This window comes from Pholcus phalangioides, unplaced genomic scaffold, assembly GCF_987345545.1.
Source record: "Pholcus phalangioides strain wild (caught in Gottingen) unplaced genomic scaffold, Ppha-v1.0 ptg000003l_1, whole genome shotgun sequence".
NCBI classification, from domain to species: Eukaryota; Metazoa; Arthropoda; class Arachnida; order Araneae; family Pholcidae; genus Pholcus; species Pholcus phalangioides.
In genome coordinates, this window is record NW_028301596.1 from 30,691,285 (window position 1) to 30,707,222 (window position 15,938).

General features: G+C 35.7%; 1 protein-coding gene across 1 annotated transcript in view; it reads right to left on the reverse strand.

The window, feature by feature from the left end:
* Positions 1-15,537, reverse strand: part of LOC149088388 (uncharacterized) — a 132,366-nt gene extending 116,829 nt beyond the window's left edge. The window contains exon 1 of the mRNA XM_089247471.1: positions 15,115-15,537. The gene's annotated coding sequence lies outside the window, so the exon portion shown is untranslated. The remainder of the gene's footprint in view (positions 1-15,114) is intronic.
* Between the last annotated feature and the right edge of the window lie 401 nt (positions 15,538-15,938).

Genomic DNA, 15,938 nt, shown 5'->3' on the forward strand with positions numbered 1-15,938 from the left:
TAGAGGATAGTGAGCCTTGCTTATAACGTCGATGGAACACGATGACCTCGGACGTATCGACACCTTTTTTTCGCCATTTATACTATCCATAAACGGGATATTCCCGAATTTTACTACAATTTTACCCTTACCAAATTTTAAAAAAATAATAAAATGTCCCGTTTTTTCAACGAAGCTTACTTTAGTTAATAATCTTTACTAGAATCGGGGATAAAAACAATTTGCGTAATTTAGAAATTGCGTTTTAATTTTATCCTTCAATTTAAATTAATGATAATAATCTTTCTTCATTTTTTTTAAACCCTTTGCTCTTTACTTATTTTTCTTTCCAGTAATTTTGTTGGGCAATTTAACTGCTGGGGCTTCATAATGTGCATTTGCATTTGAATATGACTAAATAATAATTACGTCTCACGTAGTTTATATGTTAATGTTTTTGTTTTTTTACGTGAAATATACATTTTAAATCACTGCAGACTTACTATAGTATTTCATTCCTCACCGAGGGTTATTTCAAATTCAAATTTATTGCTCTGGTCACAAAACCAATTGCAAAGGTGACAACAAAATAAGATACATTTCACAATACAATTGAAGATAAAATTGACAACATACTTGAAGACAGATATGACGTAGGGGTAAGCCTACGTCATTATGCCTAATTATGTACATGCATATTATATGAGTTACTTACCCCGGCCCAGCGAACGTGATTCGCCATACGGGGGTTTCCCAGAGGGAGCATTTACATGCATATTATATGATCAATTCATATTTCGCGCCGTTTCGCAATACGACAGTAAGGAGTACAATCAAATACTAGAGGTGCAAAACACTGTACAAAATAAACAGCTATAACACTACAATTCAAACGTGTTCCGGAACATTGAGATGTCAGATAGAAACCAGAATATTTTGTGTGTGGGACTATCAGAATTTTTTTATAAAATATGTGGGAGGATTGGTTTATTATAGGGGCTCCCACGTATCTTATTCTGTAGTAACTGTAACCTCTGCATTCCAGGAGCAAATGCTGTGCCAGGTCTATGTTACCATTTCATTACAGCAAGAGCAAGTCTCATTCTAGTTCATTGCTATTACTCGTACGTTTACAAAGACTGAGTCTAATACAAATCTAAGTTTGTTTGGTGAAATCCCGTTTTGCACAAATTTCTAAGTTTCTACTCAGATAATTTTCCTGCCCGAAATTCGTATTTTGAGAGTTTGTATTGGGGGAAATGCAACGAGTTTTCGGTCATTTTAAGCACTTTGATCTCTCAGTGAGTGAGTGATAAGAGTAAAGTACGGATGATGAACTGGTCACACACTCACTTGCCAAGGGTTATTTATAAGTAATATTTATAGCAATTTCACCGGTAACACTCTTGGCGAGAATTGGCGATGTTTTATATTTATAATCCCGATTTCTTGTATTTTTTCCGATAAAATATTCTTACCCTAATCGTAATGAAATAACAACTCTATATGCACAGTATTTGCATGTGGTTGTATTTTCCGTCAAGAAATGTCTTTAAAACGTCAGTCTCGGTTGTAACGACAAAACTTTGTGAAATCTTCGGTGTCGTTATAAGTCATTCATATCGTTAACATCAAAAACGAAGTCCATTAACATTGTTCTCAATGGGAACTATATTTTATTGATATAATATCCGAGGTCGCTATAGAAGAGTTTGACAGCATTTTCTTATAGCTCTTTGTAGGTACCAGGAAGGATTATGTGATACTTATATTGTTACGATAAATCATTTTAATATTCACGAGAAAGTAATCGGAAAGGATTCCCTCATTACAAATTGTCAACATCAGATTCACAAACGTTATGAGTTTTTGTTTTCATTCCTGTGAGAGAAAGAAAGAAAGGAAGAAAAGTGTGTGGTGCATTCAGTAATAGAAGAACATTGTCTCCGGCTAATCTAAGATTCAAAGAAAAATCGAATGAATGATTTTCTTTTATGTAAAAGAGGAAGGATTCTCTTTGTTTCAGGTCAAGGAGTTTATTTCCATTCAAATCTACGCTATGTGCTAATGTGATTCTTGAATGAAGCGCTTGATCGATATCGGTTATATACTTGCAATATAACAGAATTTATTTTAATCCAATTATATGTGTATAGATGATTATTGTTTCGCCATGTCGGTCGTTTCGAACTTTTGCGATGACATTATATCTAATCTGCATTGTTCCATTAAGATCACCATATTATGAGATAGGGCACTTGAGAGAACGAAGCTCGACATTATACAGAGATTAATATTCTCAGTGACCCGAGATACTGCTCATCGATACTAGAAGGTTCAATATGACAATTTGATTGGTTTTAGTCATACGAAGGTTAATTACACTGGTATAAACAGTTTGCAAACGATTAAAAATTGTTTTTCTTCCTGTCCCACCGAGAGTCCGAGAGGTTATTCAATGGCTCTGTGTGGATACTTTTTTTTTTGCTGAGCGACCATTTGGTGCCATCTCTGTTCCTCAAGTTATATAGTAATTCTTCTTATCAGAATAGATTCTGAATAGGACCGAGTAGGTTTCGAACTCATGGAACCTCAAAATGTTCCATCATATAACCGATTCGTTAAAAATTAAGCAGAAGAATGTGTATGGGTGCATGTATGGTTACAAAGTACATGAATCGTACATAGTAGTACTTTACATGTAACTTACGTACAAATACACATACGCAAACAAATATATTTCGCTCAGTGAAACTTATAATAAGTACAAAATAAATTCACAAAGAATTATATTTGAAATTTTATTCGATAGTTCTTTAAAACTACTCGCATAGAATTTTAATTGAGGGTGACCTGGGCATAGACACTGGGTATCCCAATGATTATAGCAGTGTTTTCCAAGGTGGGCAATATCACCCACTGGGGGGGAGCAATGGAATGGTTCGGGGGGCAGTAACCTATGGATATACGATCCTATATATAGGTTTGCTTGAGTTGAGGGGCGATGAGAAAAAAAAATTGAAGGAGGGGTAACAGGAAGTTTGGGGAACTCTGGACTAGAGTCAAGGATGTGTTCAATACAAATACAAGAGGCCACAACAGGCAAAATTCCCAACGAGGCGTCTGAGAAAAAGATGCCCATAACAAATATGGATGTCATATATTTCTAAAATACAGAAACCCAATTAAAAATGCCATTACAAAAACTATAAACAATATATATACATGATTAAATATTATACAATGCCCATATAAAATGTATTATGGCAGCTTCTCGATCAACCTCAACATGTTTATCGTATTTCTTATTAAACATACCAATTGTGTTACAATTTACTACCTCCGGGGGTAAGCTATTCCATTTATTAACAACCCTGTTAGAGAAAAATTCCCTGCGACACCATAACCTCGCATTGTCCCTTACCAATCGATACTGGTGTCCCCTTGTAAAAGTAGTTGATTGACGGCGAAATCATGGTCCATCCCGTTTTAAATTTTGAACACTTCGATCACATCTCCCCGACACCCACGTTCATCCAATGTAAACATATTCAAAAAATGAAGTCTCTCTTCATAACTCAAGCCCCGTGTGCCAATAATGACACGCGTAGTGCACACTTCTCTGCACCCCTTCAACCATGTCTGTGTCCCTCCGTAGGTATGGTCTCCAAAACCATACAGCATACTCCAGTCCAGGACGAACTAAGCGGAAAAGTGGAAAAATGCTTATGGGAAAATGAGAAGACACATTTTTGAAATAAAACCGAGCATTCTATTCGATTTTTTTACCACCGCTGAACAATGTTCAGAAAACCCAAGCCGCTCGCAATGAGAATTCCCTAATCGGTTACCCTAGTTGCGTCCGGGATGGTGACAGCATTTAACTCGTAAGAGAAACGTGGATTGTTCAAACCAAAATGAGCGATCATGCACTTGTCAACGCTAAACCTCATACTCCATCCATCTGCCCATGCTGCAATCCTGTTTAAGTTGATCTGGAGCAACTCCCTATCGCTTTGATTCCCGATTACCTCCATTAGCTTTACGCCATCTGCGAATTTGCTAAGAATCCCATCGATACCCTGATCGAGTTTATCCATAAAAAGTGAAAAAGTATGGGGCCAAGTATACTTCCTTGGGGAACTCCACTAGGGACGCCTGTCCAATCAGAGAATTTCCCGTTCGCCATAACCCGTTGTGAATTATCTCTCAATCAAGATTCTATCCAATTCAGCAATTTGCCCCCAATTCTAATCTCGTGTAAACGCTTCAAGAGTTTACCATGTTGGACCCGATCGAATGCCTTCTTTAAATCAAGGTAAACAATACCTACATTTTTGCCCTTACCCAAAAGCCTTAGTCACATGATCATAGAAACAAAAGAGGTTAGTTACACATGACTTCCCCTTCCTAAACCCATGCTGATTATCCGACAATACACTATTTTCGTCTAGCCACTTCACCAATTGCTTATGATAATAATTTCCAAACTTTTCGAGAGGGAGTTCGTCACTCACTGGATGATAATTGGACACAGACTCTCTACTACCCTTTTTAAATATCGGAGTAACATTAGCAAGCTTCCAATCCCTTGGGATCTTACCCTCAGCAACACGAATGCAATCAACGAATACGGTATATACAGGGTGGACGAGCAGACATGGACACATTCTAAAAAGCAGGGCGTCGAGACATTTTAAAACAAATAATAAAAAAGTCCAAAATTTCACTCACAGATGGTGCTTTACAAATGAAAACTCGACATAATACATAAAATGTGACACAAGCAGTACATAAGGATTTATCTGTTTTATTTGTTTAGATCATTTGTTTATCACGATTTGCGCAACATAAAACTACCACATTGACATATGAACACACTTCAACTCGTTTGGTTGCATCCCGAGCTAAAAAAAGGCGCTCATATGTAGTTGTTTTATGTAACGCAAATCGTAATAAACATTAATTATGCACTGTTTGTGTCCCATTTCATTTTTGATCTCGAGTTTTTTGTGGTACAGCGATATCTCTGTGTGAGTGTGAAATTTTAAACTTTTTATTTTTCTTTAAAAAAACCTCGATAAGCATTTTGGTACAAACCGCATCTTTTTTTATGTCAATTGTTTTGATTGATTTTTGAATTGATGTTTTTATTAATCTTTAAAATGTGTCCAGGACTTTTCGCTCATCCTGAAATATTTAAGTTTAAGGCCTCGAATTATAAGAGCTCGCGCGAATGACCACGTGTCTGTGCAGAAAAAAAGTCAAAAAAAACAAACAAACCATACAACTTTTTATTCGCGTCTTTCTTTTGATCGCTCGAGCTTTTGAAGCAGTGATCGAAAAGATATTCCTTATGGAAAATTCACTTCCAACTGCGCGAAGAGATCCTGTTAAACTTGACATCGCGTTACGGGCATTACGTACTTGAAATCTCATAATTTCGTAGTAAAACACGCAGATGCGAGCCTACTCGATACCGGCAGTGTTTTACGACACAAAACTCGCGGACATTTATGGCGTCTCGCTTGTTAAAGAATTTTACTTCTCTTTTTGTTTCTCCAGTTATTTATATAAGGGCCCCAATGCATTTTTTTCGCAATCCCCCAGATCTCGAAGTTGGCTTGAACATTCGAATTAGTTATTATTTGGATTTTTATTTCCTCGCTGAAAAAAAAAAACGTAAAATAATAATGGTAATAACAATAACAACGGTGAATGAGATAGAAAAGAAAAACTGTATAATGAAGATTTGGAAAACTCTTGCGAGGCTTTTGTATAGCTTTTTATCGGCTCTTAGTGGAGCGTATCGAGGATTTAGTGGTAAAAGGCATAGGTAGGTAGCATCATCCAATAGATAGGTATAAAACCCGAGGCTACGAGTAGGAAGGATAACTAGTATAACTAATCCATTACGTTACTAAAAAAGTTCGATTTACGTCACTTGTAACCTTTTGCGTGCTTCTGTCGTATTTTTATTCAGATTCTGCCTATAAAAAAGTTTTCCGCTCCGATGAAATCAACGCACTTCCATTTAGTATCTATTATACGAGAGAGAATTTTTCTCTTTTATATCACATTATACTTATTTAATACTCTTTCTTGGGTTCTGGGGTCCCCGTCTTCATGCGAGTTAATTACTGTTACGTCACGAAAAAATAGATATACGTACAGTCATTATATATATAAATGATTCACCAATTTCAAAGTCCATTATTCACTAATTATGTCGACTGTGTTCCTCACAAAAGAAAAAAAAATCGAAATTGAATTACATTTTTTCAGCTTAATGGTTTTTGATACAATGAAACCTCGTTACAACGCTATAGGAACAACGATATCCATCAGCAACGATATTTTTTTCAAAATATTGTTTGGAATTGCTTATAGTCTGATGATAAACTCCTCTCGGTACAACGATATCCGTTTCTACGATAAATTCCTCTATAAATTTTTTTTTTTTTTACATATTTTTGACAGACTGAGATAGATGCATTTTCTCAGGGCGTACCGAGTTTATGCTTTCCTGATAGATGCTGCTACATGCGAGTTGGATGAAAAACGAGATGATGTTTGTAATGTGATAGCTATGTGTGTGAGTGTATGTGTAGAGACGCGAGTTTTTTCCCCTTCAATAAAACAATATTTTATAATACCTCGCTCAAAATCACCTTCAACATAGTACAGGGTGTCCTATAAATTCGTAAATAGCTTAAAAATTCATTAAAATTGAAGGAATTGTTATATTTGAATGCAGTTTCCAAAAAAGTTATTCCCACAAAGGGGAATTTTTGTGTTGATTGAGGTCGCTGCGCAAAAAAATCGGATTGATCGAACCTGAACATTTCTTCAATATACTCTGTGTCCGAAACGTTCGTAAAGCTTCAGCCTGCTATTCCTGATTGAGGTAAAACAATTTCACCAATTTCAACATCACATAGAAAACTTTTTTTTTGCACCAATAACGGGAAAATTCAGAAATGAGCTCTTAATCGCACACCCTGCATAGGACTCTGATTTGCGTATTTCTAGTGATTTGCTTTCGTGCAACACCCTCGATGGGGGAAAAAACTTGAATTATTTTTTTTTATGCAACCAAAAAAAGTCCTCTTTGTGAGAATAACTTTTTTTGCAAAACGCATTCAAATACTATTTACAAATTTATGGGACACCCTGTATTTAAAACTTGTCGCTTCTTTTGCTCTCCCGCATTGATGTATTGAAGCACCTGATCCCCGAAAGTGTTAATGAAGTGGTCGGTAATGCTACTTTGTATGCAATATATACAAAAGTGCATTTATTACAGTAAAACTTTTTATTGTGGCACTACACACTCAATGTGTTTTGAATTAACTAATGCATTCTAATTTTTTTTGCGGTGAATAAATACTTATAAATGCATTTTCTGGTGGTACTAACAAACTCAATTTAGATGAGATATCAACAACAGCATTAACTTTTGTCACTCGTGATGACAATGTTGTTTCTCGATAGAAAGATAAACCCTCTACGACGTTTTTTTTTCTCTTCGGTCCGTGTAGTATCGTTATATCGGATTACACTGCAGTTCATACAATCCTAAGTCCGATTCTCCTTTGGTTGTTATCGTTGGAATGACCCAGCTCCACCAGGGATCCCCATTAAAAACTACGTATGCATAGAGAGAGTGAAGAAAAATATATAATACAATATAAATATATTAAAGGAATCGGTTTTACTTTCTGCTGTTTGTGAAAAAGTTATTCACGGGAGGGGGGGGGGGCATTTCGTTTTTGTAGATAAAATTTATAGTTCAAATTTTTGTCGATAGAGGGCACTGCACAAAATCAAATAACAGGAAATATGCAAATCAGAATCCTATAAATGCAGGACATACGATTAAAAACCCATTTCTGGATTTTTCCTGTCACTGGCGCTTACATAAGGTTGTCATTGTCATGTTGACATTTGCGGATAAATCACTATTGGTGAAGTTGGTTTTTATATCTCAGCGCTCTCTCTCGCCAAAAATTTGAACTAATTTTTCTGCACCCGAGAGTATATAAAAAACCCCTTCCGCGAAAATAACTTATTATGCAAACCGCATTCAAATGCCTTGAATTTTTTTGAATAATCCTGTATAATATTTACACGTTCTCTTCAAAGAGTCAGAAAGAGCTAATTGATCACCTGCGTTTCCCGTTGATCTAATAACGGTACTATCTAACTATACAAGGTACTACCAAAAGTGAACGGATTAGTTTTAGCACAGAATTATCGCCGGAAAGCGATAGGATACTTATTTCCAAGAGTCCGTCGGCATTTCACTAAACGAAATTCGTTGCGAAATCATGACGAAGCATGATGCCAAGATAGCTTTTGTCGATTGATTCGACATACGATGATGTGGCCTTTTCTTTCATATACATACTGTATTATAGGAAATTCTTCCGTTAGTATTGCTGCAGATTTCTTAATCCTTTTCGTTTCGCTAAGAACACACATTAACTCAGTGTTCCCTTTCTTTTTGTTTTCAACTTCTATATCCGTTTGCTAAACGGCATATAATATAATCATTACTATTGCATGTTTCATAATTTCGTGTTTACCTGTACAATGGTGGCTCGTTATTTGGCGTTGAATGTTCACCGAACTCGTGCAATATTGCAAGACAATATTATATAGATGCAAGTCTATGAAAAATAGATAAATTAGTTGTCGATCACCCCCTATCCATGAAAAACAGGAAGAAAAATATATCATATTATTGATTTTATTTTATGTACAGTTTACGCCGCTTAATGTGATCGGGACTCGAGGTTTTTGATAACAATAGCTAAATGATAACTATATCGGAGAAAAACTAGTTTGCAAATACGTTGACCATATATCCCGCTTGGACGTAAGGCACATATGGCAAACCGATATTGGTAATACTGTGTGGAGAGCTCTTTTTTTATAAGATATACAGGAAAAACTGGCTAATTTTGTAGAGATACTGATTTTTAGAAAAGTTTTCATCTCTGCCCCTACCGGGACACGAACCCGGGTCTCTAGAATGCCAGTCGAGTGCTCTACCAACCAAGCTATAGTGAAACTCTGTTTTTCTTTCCTACGCTATTGGTCGCATCATGTTCAATCATCATTTCATTTTTTTAAAATTCTGAAATGGATTTTTTTTTCTTTCTTTAAGCTAAAATCCTGCATTTTTTATTTGGCCATTGTGAGGCGTTAGCATAGAGCTTCTTAATATATACGTATTAAAAAATTACGACAATTTTTTTCAATGAGCCTCTTGGAAAAAAGAAAGAAACTGATCAAGAACCGAAGAAAAGGTCTTTTTTGTCATACATTTGCGTTCATTATAAAAAGGCCATTGCAAAAGCAGCTCCACACGTATATGGATCACAGAGAATACTACGAACCTATTGCGAAATTAATTACAGGAATATTTGTCAATAAGAGAGGGAGGAGAGAACACCTTCTAACCTGCTACATGGTCTTGTAGGCTGACAACGATAACTTACAGGGGAAAACAGTAAGTTTGGCTAAACCTTAGCTTCAGAACGCGCGAGAAAAAAAAATTCGTTGGAAGAAAATAACATTATCCGAAGTCCGGATAACTATAAACGAATTTTTCCCATGTTATGATATTGGTTCCGTTCCGTTCATTGGAAAAGTGGTAACAATACCCGAATGATAATATTATCCGTGATTTTAATAAGTGGCGTTGACCGTAACTTTACAGTACAATACATTGAACTAAAAATCTCATTGTCGGATACACGAGGCATATAATTTGTGGAGCCATTCAGAGGAAAACGCAGGATCGACCTTAGTGGGAGCGGGGGCCCAAGGAATTTCTCCCAGTACAAATTTGAGTTACCAAATATATATATATATATATTTGTGAGGGGAGGGGGAGCATATCTCTCAAGCCAAACTAAGATTCAGTAATAGGTAATAAGGTGAAAAATTCTTTACTTGATTAGCACTCGATTCAGTCTGACCTTTTTTTTCTTTTTGCGGAAATGTTCGAATTCAGCTTTTGATTTGACATCTGATTGAAGTTGAATTGCCTCGTTGGGCCTAAAAAGAAAGAGATGCTTTTTCTCTTCCTTCTCTTAAAGAGTAGCTGAGATATTTATTGCCTTCGTTAGCGGGTGAATAAATGTTTGGGAACTTATAAAAATGTCGACTCTCTCTGCAATTCCATTCAGGATTCGTAACGAATAAGTTCATGAGACGGGAAATTTATGCTTTCCATTATACTCTCTCTCGTTGATATTAATTGGCAGTCAGTGTGGAAGTAAAATAATCGACGATCAATATTCGTCGTCATTTTTCGGTCCTTGTTCCGACTGGTCATGATTAATTTAATTGGAAATTCGTAGTCTCTACGGGATGGAAATGAGGAAAAAATGCTTTGGAATTGCCACTTTCTTTGAAAGGCTTGATAAATATGCCAAATAGTTTCTTTCCGGGCAAATCAACATGTTTCTTTTTCTTCATCCCTGTTTTTTTTTATATATTATGGGGGAAAACACATCGAAAACTCTTGTACGGTATAAAAAACTATTTGGTGTTATTTCCTCGCAATAGAAAATTGTTAAATCATGATTTGAATATTTCAGTTTTATTGGTTCACGTGCGAAATTCTCAGTGAATTATTCACACGTGAGTCAATAAAACTGAATTAACAAAAAAATTGTAACTGGTTAATTGACTGATCTAAATCGGATTTTAATCGAATATTTTCAAATGCTAGTTACTCGTAACAAACGTAGTACTGTATCAGAGCATTAATGGAAGCTATAAAAATATATTTTATTCATTTCTCGCACTTATTCGCTAGTTGTAAACAAATATAGGAATAATTGAGAAATTAAGGCCATCCGCTTGAAGCAATTTTGATATGCTGAACACACATTTCAGCGTTCGAAATCATTGGTAGTCCGCTTATCCGAGACCACTGATTAAACAATCGTAATACGGAGAAAAAAATTGTAGTGGTCCGCGGGACCGTACCTGAAAATCTTCTCTTCCCCCACTTCCCGAGATAGCCGCAGAAGAATATCCTATGAAAGCATCACCTATCCTCAATCTTTTTATGTTGTCAGCCATTTAAATGTCGAATGATAATCGTTTATTTGCTGTAAAAAAAATTCGAAAAACAGCGTCTTTGCCGAAATTCAAAAATTTATGAGCGAAACTGATATGCTGCGCGTATATACATACGATATGTATACCATCTGGTGTCTCAATTCTTTTGCATCCATTTGATGAATCAATATTTTTCCGGCATTTGCATGCATCCTAATCTGTTATATGCTCTGGTAAATTAAATTGAAATTTTATTGAATTTTTGTGTCTAAAAACGTACTAGAATATCACTTTGAGTTGTGAATATCACAGTTGATTCTCAACCCTTTAGGGGGGATCCATTTAATTAATCTTTTATCTGCTCTGTCTGACAAAAGTGCGGATGGTCCTGAGGGTGAATAGATAGACCCTGTTCTTGTCTGCCTCGGCAACCGTGACAACTGAAAATGTTTTATTTTTGCTGAATATGCTGAAAAATAATAGACGTGCATTTATATGAAGATATTTTGTTTTAATTATTTCTTAATTAATGTTACCGTTTGAATCTTGGCAAACCATTTAGTATATATCTTGTTAAAAGAAAATATCTTTTGCCAAACGTTTTTTCAAAAGAGAACACCTCTTTAAACCTCCCCACTTGTTTTTCGAAAAAGCCACAAAATCAAAAGTTGTGATTTAAATAATAAGTTTTAACTGCAGAGTTCTAAGTGTTTTGTATAGTTTCTTGTACATCCCCCCCCCCCAGTGGTATATCACTCTTTTAAATGATGATATATTTAATATACAGTATTAGAGGAAAATAAATAAATCAGCATATTATTTAGAACGGATTTCGTTTATCGGACCAGCCATGACGTCTGCGGACCAGTAGGTTCTCTTAATCACTGGTCCGTGTGACCAGTGACTGTAATTTTTCAGTTTCAACGCTGCATTTGTAATATACTGGAATTTCTACATTTGGGGATCTTGTCATTTTTCTTTTATCAAATAAATTAAATTAATTTGCAAATGTTTAATGGAAATTTTAATCAACCGGGTTTATCGAGTCAATTTTTCTCAACTAAATTTTTTATTACTAAGATTAACAATTGATTAATCGGACCAGCCTTAATTATTCAGTACATCATGCCATCTTGAATAGTGAAATACAGTACTTGACGGAATAGCTGTATCACGGATTTACTATCATTACGGAAGTTCTTCGAGAGCACACAAACGCACTTACCCAGTGCTTTTCAAACTAAGTGATAATTCTCTCTAAGGGGTTGGCTCAGTAACTGTCCAGGTGGGAGGGTATGGAGGGTATATTATCCTACCGCTCCCACGCAAGTTTTTTTTGAGCAAAAACACTTTTTTTCTTCAAGAAATAATGAAAAAATATCCTGCGGTATCGTTTGTACTTTTACCTTACGGTCGAAATATGTTTCTATATAATTTCTTTTGTTGCCATTACTAAACCAACGCAATGGGGAAATTTCTGATCGAATCCAATAGCTATACATTTCAAGCACTTGAAATATAGGATGAGACTATGGTAGCTCTATAAAACATATATGTAAACGGAGCTCAATATTTGACTGCTTTGCAGTATTCATCGCATTGTGGCATTCTCGGCTCGGCAGGTGTGAATGAGAGCGCATACGCTTGGATTAAGTCGACATTAAAATATTTTGATGTCATACACAAATATAAAAAAGATTCAAAATGGATTCGAAAGTAAATTTTTTTTTTTAAATTGTACTCACAAAGTAGTATAATATACAAAACCCCCAATGGCAATAAGAGAAACGTGCACAATTAGTTTCATTCAAAAAATCTACTCACGGTGAAATGACGTTTGCTATCTTCCTCAGAACGCAGTTCCTTTCACATACAGTATTTCATAACGGGCCCGATGCTTTTTTTAAGAAGGGGGAAATGCCACGAGATTGTTGACCCTCGATAAATAGCATCGATTGATCGGCAGGGCAGCCCCTGGGCTCGCAATCAGGTTGCCACCAGATTAAAAATGTCCTTCCTAATTACTATGGGAAAATAATTCTTCCCCCCCCCCTCTCTCTCTCTCTCGTGTATTCGCGACACACGCATCTTTCTCTCTAATTAATGAAGACATTCGTTATTTCAAAGGGAAAATTAATAAAATTATTAAGCAATAATACTCTTGAAATGATAAATAAAGAACTTCACTAGAAATAGGGCAAAAGGAGATGTGAGGAGGGGTGAAATCGTCCTACGCTTGTGAAAACAAAATCAAGTCTTCAAGGATTTTTATTATATATTATTGTTTATATGTATAAAAATCCTTGAAGAAATCTTTAACGCAAAAAGGATCAGATTTTCGAAACAGCTGTCGAAAATGTACTAGAAATATACTCCAAAATGCAAAATAAAACTTTTTTTTCCACCAGTTAACGGCAGAAAATCTTTCAATTTTTCAATTTTATTTGTTCGAAATCTTTTTTCTTTTTAATTTTATAAGTGGCATGAGTAAGCAGTAAGAAACCCTTCAAAATGCCATATCTTTTTTTAGTGAAGTAAGCTTCCTCTTATTTAATTTTTCTTCTTCGTATCTCTTTTCAGCAGGTGCAATGTAAAGAGTATAAAGAAATGTGTGCCATTGAGAAATCAACATTACAAAATATTTGGGCTCGTCAACGCTAAGAGAAGAGGCTTTAAAGGAAGCGATATATCTCGTCAATTCCGTTAAAAGGGTTAATATGTGAATGGAAGTTCGGAATTAAAACTGAAACAAGACCACGTGGTTCACAGGGAATGAATTTGCATATGCTACATCTGGTGCAGTCTGCTCTTCCTCAACTTCGAAGCTCGAACGTGAGCTGATCTCACCGTCAAAAACTCTCACCGCAGAAAGCAACAGGCCTACAACAGTGCTAACATCACAATTCACTCATAGTTCGAAATGCAGATGGCAGCAGTATAACAAGCATCACACAGACACAAACTTAACGTAAGGTTCACAATATGAACACGCACATTTCAACATGCACCAATTCATAAGAGGTTCCATTGGGGGAATATACATGAGGTATATGTGCAGTTTAGTTGGGGTGTAATCTTCTTCCCCTCCCCCAACATCCCGAAGCCAGCACATTCATGGCCAGGATTTTCCTATCGTCTCTCTACAGTGTATTTATAATATTAAAGAAAAATGATGCAGTGGATCCCGCGTATAACGTTTTCTCTCATAGCCCGCTTAGTATATAGCCCACTAGTATATAGACTTCGCTGCTTAGTATATAGCCTACGACTTATTTTCCTGGTCGCAAATTTTACCAATACTCATCGAGATTTCCCGTTTAAAACGTTTTTTCATAAGGGTTTGTGAAAAACATTGTAGGCGGGATCCACTGTAATATCATTGATCTCGGGCACCCGGGCTAGATCCCCGTCACACCCTTCTCGTGTTGGTGTCATGATACATTAAGAATTAACAATGAAACGAATGCAGGTATGACATGAAATTTCATAATGTTCAAAAGAACTCGGAATATTTTTAATGCTACTAAATTTTTTTAATAATAAAGATTTTATCAAAATCTGCTTATCAAAGTTAGAGAGAATGCCATTTATTATTAATTTTCAGATTATTCAATAATAAGAGTTCAAGCAAATTATCCTTTATTCTAGGATCTTTAGTCAATATTTAATATAATTTTAATACATAATATAATTATTTTTAGTCTTCTATCTAATAGAGGGCAATTTAGTCTAACAAGTCTTAAAGTCTTGTAAAAGTTTAAAAGTCTTTAAAATTTAAAATAGAGGAAACCTAACATCTCTTATAGAGTCAATGAAATTTTCGTCACAAAAAGCAAGTCATAACAGCAAGACCGCTTCAACAAATTTAAACATTTTTTGCTGTCCTATTGAATGCAATTAAGCATTGAAAATCTCATTTATGCGAATTAATGTTCAATAATTTGGTGCTCTGTTTGGCTCGGGACCCTGTTGGCCCTCTCGCCAAAACACCATTGCATATCAGCATATATATAGGGAATCCTATTCAATGAAAAAAACACAGATCCATCTTACCTCGAAATGGCGGCGCACTTCCGCTTCCTGATCAACAGCTGAATAGGTTCCTTTGATTATCTTCCGTGGGTTTGGAGATTATTTAAGAAATCGATTTTATATTTTTTCCCTTCTTTTCGCAAGTAGATAGGTAAGAAAACACTGGTGTTACTCACACCGAATGGTTCGGTCTAAACTATCAGAGAGTAAACATGACTGAGAAAAAAAACAACAATTATTTCTTAAAGATCTCTTTTAGTATTGGGATGCAGCGAACTTGAAACACTTGTGGTGAGAGTAAAATGAACAGAGTATGTGTATGTTTTAGGGCAGGTTTTTGGTGTTGCCTTTTTTTTTCACTTTCGTCTCTATTTTTTTTCTTTTTATTTTTTCCCGCAGGTAGGAGCGACGTTGGCTTCCTAATAGGAATAGATCATGATAGTCAAGCCAGTCTTCTCTGAGGGCAGTCCGGATTCTTCCGTACCCTCCCACGGGGTTCGATGGTGGAAAAGAAAGTTTCATCTGAAGGTAGTGGGGAAGGTAACCTTAAAAAAAAATCAGAAGGCTAGTGTAAGGCTACGGGGTTATATAACAAGTGCCCGTAGTTGAATAAACCGGTCTCATGGGATATAAGAGAAGGTCACTGGCGAGAATCTTTTCCTTCCAGCACTCAAATTCAACTCGTCAATGAGCATTACAAAGTATATCACGTACAGATAATTATATGCGAGGAAACTGATAAAATATTTTTGAAGGATAGATCTACACGAAGACATTTCGATCTGATAAAAACAAAATACTTTCTTTTTTCTAAGAATGGAAGACTAAATTGGGACCGAAAGTGA